Here is a 9,406-nt window from a genome sequence, read left to right on the forward strand (position 1 = left end):
AATCCAATTTATAACAAAATGTTTTAATACTAAATAGCAAATTGAGACAAATCTCCACATATACAGAGGAAAGGGACTTACCTCTCCACAACCCGTACTGACACCGGAAGAAGACGATCCACCCTGCTGGAAAAAAAAAATCCCAATGATTTATTTTCATTGTAGAAATAATGTTTCAAACAGGGTTCTGTCTGAAGGAGTGAAGCACCAGACGATAGTAAGTTCTCCAACTTACCTCCCTTGCCATCCTACACTATGGAAAGATTTACCTTTCAAAATGAAAGTGAAGAAGGTACTTATACATTTAGGGCCTCATCCAATGTCCATAGAAGTCAATGGAAAGACTTTGACTGCAATGGGGTTTGGACCTGGGTTACAATTTTCAGAAGCACTTGAGTGACTTAGGAAACTAACTCCTATTTTCAAAAGAGACTCAGGTTACTTTAGGAGCTTAAATCTCATTGAAAGTCAATGGGATTTAGGCTCTTAAGTGTCTAAATAAGTCTTGAAAATGTGAGTCAGGGTCCTAAGTTACTCAGTTGACTGAAAATTCCACCCCTCGCCCTTATTTGTGAATACACTGAAAACAGATGTTACACAAGCTGCCATTGCAGAAAAGTATAGAGGGCATTGGGGACACTGTCCCAGTGAAGTATGCAAGTTCACACATATAGAGTGTATGTTAGAGAGAGCGAAAGAGAGTGCATACATGTGACTAAATACAAATTGCAAACACAGCATATCTAAGAATCATAGAATATCAGGGTTGGAAGGGACCTCAGGAGGTCATCTAGTCCAAGCCCCTGCTCAAAGCAGGACCAATCCCCAATTTTTGCCCCAGATCCCTAAATGGCCCCCTCAAGGATTGAACTCACAATCCTGGGTTTAGGAGGCCAATGCTCTAAACTACTGAGCTATCACTCTCCCCTCCCCCCCCAGAAGCCTGCTACAGATTTGTGGTGTTTGTAATTCGTATTTAGTAGCAAGGTATTCTCCACCACCACTCCTCTGGCACATGTGTAGTTAAGGTCTAACCAAAGGTGAAGCCAACTCTGATTTTCAGTGGGGTTTGGGATACTGGATTCACTTCCCAAGTCACAAGCTGCAGTGACTATACTGTGTCACTAAAGTGTTCATATCTTACTGACCCATGTTAAATCCTGCTGGGGGACTAAAATGTTCCTGGTTCTTATTGATGTAGTCTCCTTTCAATGAGGACTATGTTAACATGCTCTAGGTATCCTTTAGAGCAGTGGTTCTCAATCCATGGTCCATGGGCCGCTTGTGGCCCAATCAGCACACAGCTGCAGTCCATGTGACATCCTCAGGGCAATACCATATATGTAGATAGTACGTATATATTATGTGGATGCAGCCCACATAACATATAGAGAGCAAAGTGGCCCACAATGGTAAATAGGTTGAGAACCACTGATCTAGAGTGTGCCAGCAGGGCCAACATGGAGAAGTTAGCTTGCAACAGTTTTAGAGCACTCTTCAGTTAACTCTCCTCCAGTCCACATATATACTTCAGGGACCAGCTTCACATGCCCTGGTAGGTTATTCATTGGATCAGCCTTTTTTTTTTCTTCTGCTCTGCACCACTTGCTCCAAAGCTCACAAGCTATCTCTGCTCTCCTGGTGAAAATGCACTGCTAGCATCTTTGAACGCCATTCAACAGGAAGAAACAAGAAGCCAAGGAAGTCATGTTTGATACAGACAAATAAGGCCAAATTCTATGCTGATATAAATTGTCATAGCACTATTAACTTCAATAGAGTGGTGCCAATTTACCCCAGTAGAGAATTTGGTCCATAAATTTTGACATCATTTCAGGGCACTAGTGAAGAAGCGTGCAGTGATTTGCCTATATTGTGACAATTCTAGTTTGGACCCGTTGCAAACAGCATTTCTGCATTCTGTATCCCCTGCCATCAGCCCTCTCTCTCTCTCTATTAACTACAGTAATTTAACCCTGCAACAACAAATTATGCCAACACTAGAGGACATAATCCAATCAGTAGGGAAGCGATTGATTACTCAGAAGATAACTAAGGAGAAAAGATTGCTTACTTGGCTGCTCTGTGAGATTATTTGGTTGCCCTGTGAGATAGTGGACTGACCCAGTGAAGGAAGCAGAAGCCATTTATTTCATTGTAAAAAAAAAAGCATATTTGAATACTGTACTATTTGTGCAAGGGACATCTGTTGGTATTTCCTACTTGTGAGACAAAAGGAACAGGTGGAGAACATTGTATTAGTGACCTTTGACGCCATTCCACTGATTTAATATGGGACCTACAGAAGCTAAAGTGATGTTATGTTGTGTTTTGAGCACACAGAGACAGTTTGATTTTCAGATAGAAGAGCACTGTTCATTTAAAATTGTATTCATAATTCCATGTGAATATATGGAGTCTGTGTAGTTAAGTGCACCTGAGCCTTAAATGAGGTATGAGGTATCCATGATCCCATCAATGGAATGACCATCCTTTAGATGCTGGTCTGAGCTCGTAAGTTTTCTTACGAGTGCTCAACTACTGCAAGCAACATTCAGGGTAAAAAGTTGAGAGAAAAATATATATGGTTTACCTGACTTTGTGAGGAGGACTGATTTCTCTAAAGAAGCCTGTTATTTCTTTGTGAAAAGATAAACCACATGATCGCGTCCGTACAACATTTAAGAAAGAATCTAACTATGAATGATTCTTGGCATTTGAATAACAGAGGACATGACTAAAATTGCAAAAGAGTTGGAAACTATATGAAAGCTTCCCTAAACAATAGTGACCCTAATGAAAATAGGTGTGTTTCCTTTTTAAAATGTGCTTGTCTGAAATTAATTTGGGAAAAACTGGGAGAGGCCAAAAAGAAGAAAGAAAAAGAAATAGAGGAAGTGGAAACTGTTCCAGAATTATTCAATAATAAACAAAGTTAGGAGTAAAGACAGGAGTAAAAAGAGGACAGTCTGAATAAGCAGAGATGTGAAAAATGGTTCCTTGGTTTTTAATTAATTATATGATAATTATATCAGCAACTTGAATACATATCTAAGTTAAGATTAAATTAATAATGTTAGACAGTAACGGTGGAGGTCCTAGCTGTTATTGATCTGTATATACTGAATTCTGAGAGAAGCAAATCACCATAAAGGGATTTATGCACTGCATGGATACATCTGCTAACTAATGTAGAGTTGATTGTCAGTAATTACACAGCATCCTTCTGCTCTTGCTTAAGAATAACACAAATAATTGCAGTCAACCCAATGGCTCTTTATTTGACTTTGGACCATTTGTGTTGGCTCTCCACAAACACACATGCTTTGCTAGAATATTCACAGAAAACAAATCTGATTGCTGTAGTTGTAAAAAAAATTATTATTATTATTTTATTTTTTTATACTTTACAGCTCTCCCACCACCAATGGTACCAATATACCAAATCTGTGTTTTAAGATTATGGCTGCTTAGAAGCTTTCCGTGCTTAAAAGCAAAACAAAACAAAAAACACAAAAAAAACCCCATAGAATGGATATAAAAGTACATACTTGGCCATTGGTTTTGCTGTTTTGTGAGGTAGAAGAATGACTCTGTAAAGAAACAATAAATCAGTAATTTTGTTGTGAAAAGGCTTTACATGCCATACTGTCTCAGGAAAAGAAACCCATCTGTATTTATCTGGATGGTGGAAGGAATATATAGAGAAGGGTACAAGCTTTGCCTCTGTTCCATTAGGCTACATTATGGAAAGTTGAGAGTATACTCCTGCGAAAGGGTCATATCTGGTGAAAGAGCACCATTTACCGAATGGTACTCAAATCTCCAGAGTTGCCTTGAATCTATACAGAGGCATAGAAGAGGCAAATTCTAATGAACATTGATGTATCCAGGTGTGTGTACATTCAATGATCATCCTTTAGGTGTCAATCTGAGCTAATAGCATCTCCTAGGAAAATCAGACAAATGTATATACACAGGTTATTTAACTACAGAGGAATCTGAAGTGTTTTTCCAGAATATTAACCTGATGAGAGTTTTGCTTGAGTTAACAGTGTTGGATAAGCCCCTATTTTACTTTTCACCATTGATAGGGAGCAGTGAAGACACATTCTGTCTCATAAAGTTTCCCACACTTCTCCAGTGCAGTGGGTGAGGTGCAAACTGCTACACCCCTTTAAAGTGGTACATCATACACATGTCCCACCATGGGGAGGGCAGAGCTATGGTTAACTATTCTCCCTTCTATCTGCCCCTTCAGGGTACAGTGTTCCCCTGTGTGAATGGGCTGCAATACTGGTAATTCTTTCTGCGGTAATTCTTCAAAACTCTTCCCACCCCACCCCCCACCCATCCCTATGCCTGTGTAAGGACCATCCAGAATCTAGCCCTACATCTCTGGTTACCGTAAGAGGCACATCAGGACAAATTTTTAAACACAGTGGTAAGATTGTGCTTACCAGTTTACAGATAATGATGTTGTAGGAGGATGAACCCTGTAAAGAAACCCAACAGTTACTTCTATGTAAGCAGGGTTGTTTGAATACAACTGTATCTCAGCAAAAGAAATGATTTGTATTTATCTACTCAGTGAGGGGAGAGCCTGCAGAGAGTTGCCTAGTCCTTATTTTGTCCCTATTGATCACCACTGGACACTAAATGACAGGTCTAAAATGAAGGTTTTAGGAAAGTTTAAAAAAAAAACACCAAAACCAAAATTACCCAGGATAATTATGGGCCAAATTAGTGAATTATACATTGGCCTATATGAAGGGCACTGCCAAGCCATACCAATCTAGAAGAAACTGCCAGGGGGATTTTGTCACAATCAGAGCGCTTTGACACTGGCTGGTGTGTAGAGAGGGGAAGCAGGTATGGCCCCAAGTTGCACTCCTCTCTCCAGGCCCACTTTGGGTAGTTTGTAGCCCTGGGGGCTCTAGGAGGCACAATTTCTGCACAATTCCCAAAATCTCCCTATGGTGGTCTAGCTCTGCACAAAGTCCTGTGTAAATTGCAAATGTGGCACCTAAGTACTAAGGCCAATATTTTCCAATCTGTGTGTCACCTCCAAATCCATATTATAGGCATCTAAGTAAAACTGATGACTTTCAGAGGTGATGAGCATCTCTAGCAACCACTCATGTCTACAGGAGCTACCACTCATGTCTCTGGAAAATCAGGCCACTTTTCTGTAGCTGTCTTACTTTGGCTAAAAATTTCAAACCTGTGTGCCAAGAGGACTTTGGGACAGATTTTTTAAAGGCAAAAATAAGAGTAAGGTGACCACTGACTCTCAATAAAAGATGTGAGTCTAACTATTCCATGTTCCTTTGAAAATTTTCCCCTTGGTACACATGGTTTCCACATAGAAAACTTCATACCCTGAAGTCACTCCTCATGGGACATATCCAACATTTGGATAACAGTCTTCTCCCTAATGGGCCAACTACTCTCGTCTCTATTTTTTCTTTTTTAAATAGTGAGGGAATTCCAGTCTTTCGAGTGCCCCAATTCAGTCTTGCAATGCAATGTAAACACACATATTAGAGTTATACTGTGGAGAAATGCCTTACTGATCTGGATAAGAAAAAAATAAGTAAGTATGAACATGGAGGAGGAAATTAATTTTTAAACAATTTGTGTCTCAGCAGTTTTACAGCCCGGTTTATCTGTAATTTTTGTTCTATTTAATTGAAACTTAAAAATAAATTAAAAATGTCAGTGTAATAAATAATTATAATTGGACAACCTTTCAACTTGGTAATAAATCATATGATGGCTAGTAAACTCCACCTCTGGCCAAGGAGTTGTTTTCTTTCTATACACCTTGGTTTTCAACCTCAGAGTTTACTCAACCCAGGATATTGTTATTACTTCATAAAAAAGGAAGACCCTCTACTTATCATTTAAGTAGCCACCATCATCCTCTAGATCTCTCTATTGCTTTAGCCATAGTAATGCTACACAACAATTAATGGAAGTAGTAAATAAATGTTTTGTTGCGAGTTAGACCAAGAGGCAAGTTAGGTAAAAACACAAGTACAGTGGGAGGAAGTAGGGAAGGGAAGAATACTCACTCTATCACAAGGATTGACTCTTTGTCCACCCTGTAAAGCAACCGGAAACCTAGTCATTTCCTTGTAAAATAGATTGTTTAAATACAACACTGTTTCAAGAAAAGAAACTTATAAATTGTTTGGTGGAGTGACGGACCACAGGAAGTTCCATGTTTGCCTCCCTTTGTTCATCCACCCTGCACTATGGATTGGTTTAGTATGGGTGGGGTTCCTCCAAATATTAAATAAACTGAATACGAAGACAATTTTCATTTTGAGAAATGTAATATTTTTAGTCAAATAGGCTCTGTTTGTTTGTAAGGTGGTTACCTGGCCAAAGATACTGCCGCTCTGTGATGAAGACAACCTTGTGAAGAAACCATTTATTTCTTTGTAAATGGGTTTGTATGTTGAATTTTTTACTGCTTGCTCAAAAGACACCTATTTTTATTTGCCTATACGTGAGAGGGAAAGACTAGAGGAGGGAGAAGACTCCACTGTAGCCATGTCCACAGTAGAAATTTTCATATGTTACTCCCAGTGGGATGTGCTGCCCTCCTGCTAGTACCAGATGATGCACTACTGTAGAACAGGCACACGTGGTTGTATCACCACATCAGTAAACTGTGGTAAAAATGGGTGAGTACTGTCTATTCTAACACACTGGTGATAGTGTCAGATCTAGTATAGACAACACCTGAATCTCCCCAAGGGACTGTTCCATAGTTGGCAATTGATAGAACACAGCAGTGTTTTGGCCATGTCCTCTCTTCCTGCAACATCTACTATGTTAGGCTTACTGGGGGCAAAGTAATGTACTGCGTCATTCTACATACACTAGAAGGTGATGTGCTGGCCATATTGGCTCTACGTGACATGAGAATCCCAAACTGGCAAGCTAGATGAGCTTTTACAAAGAATCTCACTCACCTCTCTCAATTTTTAATCACATTTATTTAAGCAAGGCTCTTTAAGCAAGGCTCCAACAACCATGACTATTAGCCATAATCAAATGGTAAGCACATGTTTAGTTAGAAAGCAGCACATTGAAGCAAAACTGTGGTGGGAGAGGCTTACTCGGCCATAGGACTGGCTTTTTTGTGAGCTCTTTACAAGAAACCAGAAATCACCTGGAAACAGGGTTTATTAAAAGAGTGTACTGTTTGTACAAAGGACATCTCTGGGAAGACTTCATGTGGGGGTTCTTTCTAAGTAAGAAAATGTAGTCTTTCAGCAAGATAATTTTGGTTATGTATGCAATATTTCCAAAGAGAAAGTGTACTATGTCCTCTACTGAGTGGAATATATGGATTTGCCTCTACTTATCACACACAAAAATATGGATAAAGGATGTTTTGGGGCCCTGACATTTTACACACATCTATTAGGGATCATAAAGATGATTTTTCAGAAAAAAAATCATAAATAAATCCAAAAAGTTCTGGGAAACCTAGAATTAAACAATGGCTAAAATATTTGGGAAGCAGTTTCAAAATTCTACTGTTCCTGCTCAAGTCAATGGCAAAGTTCTTAATATGATACATTAATATTGCTGCTGCCCGAGAAACAGTGTCCACTCTATAAAGAGCCCAGAAACCAATTTCTTTTTGATGAGGAACTGTTCAAATAGTATATTGTTTCAAGAAAAGAAACCATACTATACTTGTGGTATGAAAAACCAGATGAGGTTCAGTTTTCCCTCCTGTTATTCTACCACTCTATCTAGTGCCAGTTGTCATATTCTCAGAGAAAATGTCATTTTATAGAATAAGTTCTGTTTGATTTTATAGTACTTCCAAGGGGTCCAAATAATCCTGTTCACCAAACACAGATTTGTCTTAATACAGATTTGCCATGGCCAAATGCAAAATGCAAACATTTAATTACAGTTTTTTTTTTTTAAAAGGAAAAGCCATGGTATACAACTTTAAAATAAAAATCATGTGAAATTATGAGACATATCTTCTTCACTTTACAACAACGTTGTTTAAAAGCATTTCAAAAACCAAACATTCTACTCTAGTGACCATTTATAGCGCCAAAGTAGGGGAAAAAAATCATGGAGGGATCTCACTCCATACTGGGCTGGCAAATCCGTAACTGTGTATAAAATATCTTTAAAATAACTGTTTTTTGCCATGAAAGTCATAAACACACTGAGCCAGATTCTCAGCTTGTGTAAACTGGTGTAGCTGCTTCATTGAAACTGACAATCTGGCCCATGGCCTTGCTGATTATAATAGGGAAGAAGAGTAGAGGGCAGGTGACTATTTGCCTTGTGGGTAAGATTATGTATAATCGAGAAGCCATTTATCTCCTTGTAGGATATAAAAGTATGATGTAACTCTTCAATAAAAGTAATGGACATAATCTAATTGCTAATTAATTAATTGTTCAGTTACAAAGAAACATGCTGAGACAAAATTATAAGTACAGAGGGGAAAATGCTTATTTGAGTATGGACTTTCATCTCATATGAGGAAGAACTCTGCAGAGAAATCAGAAACTAGTTATTACCATGTAAAAGAGCTTGTAAACTTTCAGGTTACAATTGTGACTTGTAACCTGCAAAATCTTTTTAATGCTGAATAAAATGGAGGGCCAGATCCTCAGCTAGTACAAATCAATCCATCTTCATGGACTCCAGTGGAGCTTTGCTAGTTTACACCACCTTATGATCTGGCCTTGGAAGATAAGCAGGCCTAGATGGTTAAGGTCATGTAGATATTGAGAGCACTAAAGAATCAAAGGTTTCCGTATTGTATTGTTACTGAAAATAATGGCATAGTCGTGAGTCACTAATTTATAGCATCCCTGACTTGCCGAGACCACTGTCAGATAATCTTAGACATGTCCTAGCTCTCTGTCCATAGTTTGTCCATTTTCAATTAAGGCTCCCATTCAACTAATCCACTGGAGCTGAATAAGCATTCAGTTCACTTAGAGACATGTTGGGATAAAACTCTAAACACAATCAGGAAAGCGTGCTTACTTGTGCATGGATAATGCTGCCATATCCAGAATTGGCCAAGATCTGTAAAGAAACCAGAGTCTATTTAATTGGGCTTGTTTAAATGAAATACAGTTTCAGGAAAAGAATGATTTGTACTTCCCTGATTAAGGGAGTGAAGGAGCAAGTGAAACTTGAGTTTGTCTCCCCATTTCCACCACACAACACTATGGAAAGGTTTGCTCTAGAGATTCTTTGAAACTAAAAAAAAACTGGCTATAATTCTGGCTAGATCCTCAGATGTGGCTTATATATGCTCTGCAGATCTCAGGAAACAGGCTGGCAAAGGGACAGGCAGGTTCCTAGTTTAAATTAGGGTATGTTTAATTCTAGGGTTGTG

At 38.7% G+C, this 9,406-nt stretch overlaps 1 long non-coding RNA gene across 1 annotated transcript; it reads right to left on the minus strand.

The window, feature by feature from the left end:
* Nucleotides 1–92: 92 nt before the first annotated feature.
* On the minus strand, nt 93–9,091 carry LOC122455566. Its single transcript, XR_006273846.1, has 5 exons — nt 9,049–9,091; nt 6,078–6,107; nt 4,461–4,496; nt 3,552–3,593; nt 93–126 (listed from the first exon to the last, which is right to left on the minus strand). It is a non-coding gene; the product is annotated as an uncharacterized LOC122455566 (long non-coding RNA).
* Between the last annotated feature and the right edge of the window lie 315 nt (nt 9,092–9,406).

This window comes from Dermochelys coriacea, chromosome 8, assembly GCF_009764565.3.
Source record: "Dermochelys coriacea isolate rDerCor1 chromosome 8, rDerCor1.pri.v4, whole genome shotgun sequence".
Classification (NCBI taxonomy): Eukaryota; Metazoa; Chordata; order Testudines; family Dermochelyidae; genus Dermochelys; species Dermochelys coriacea.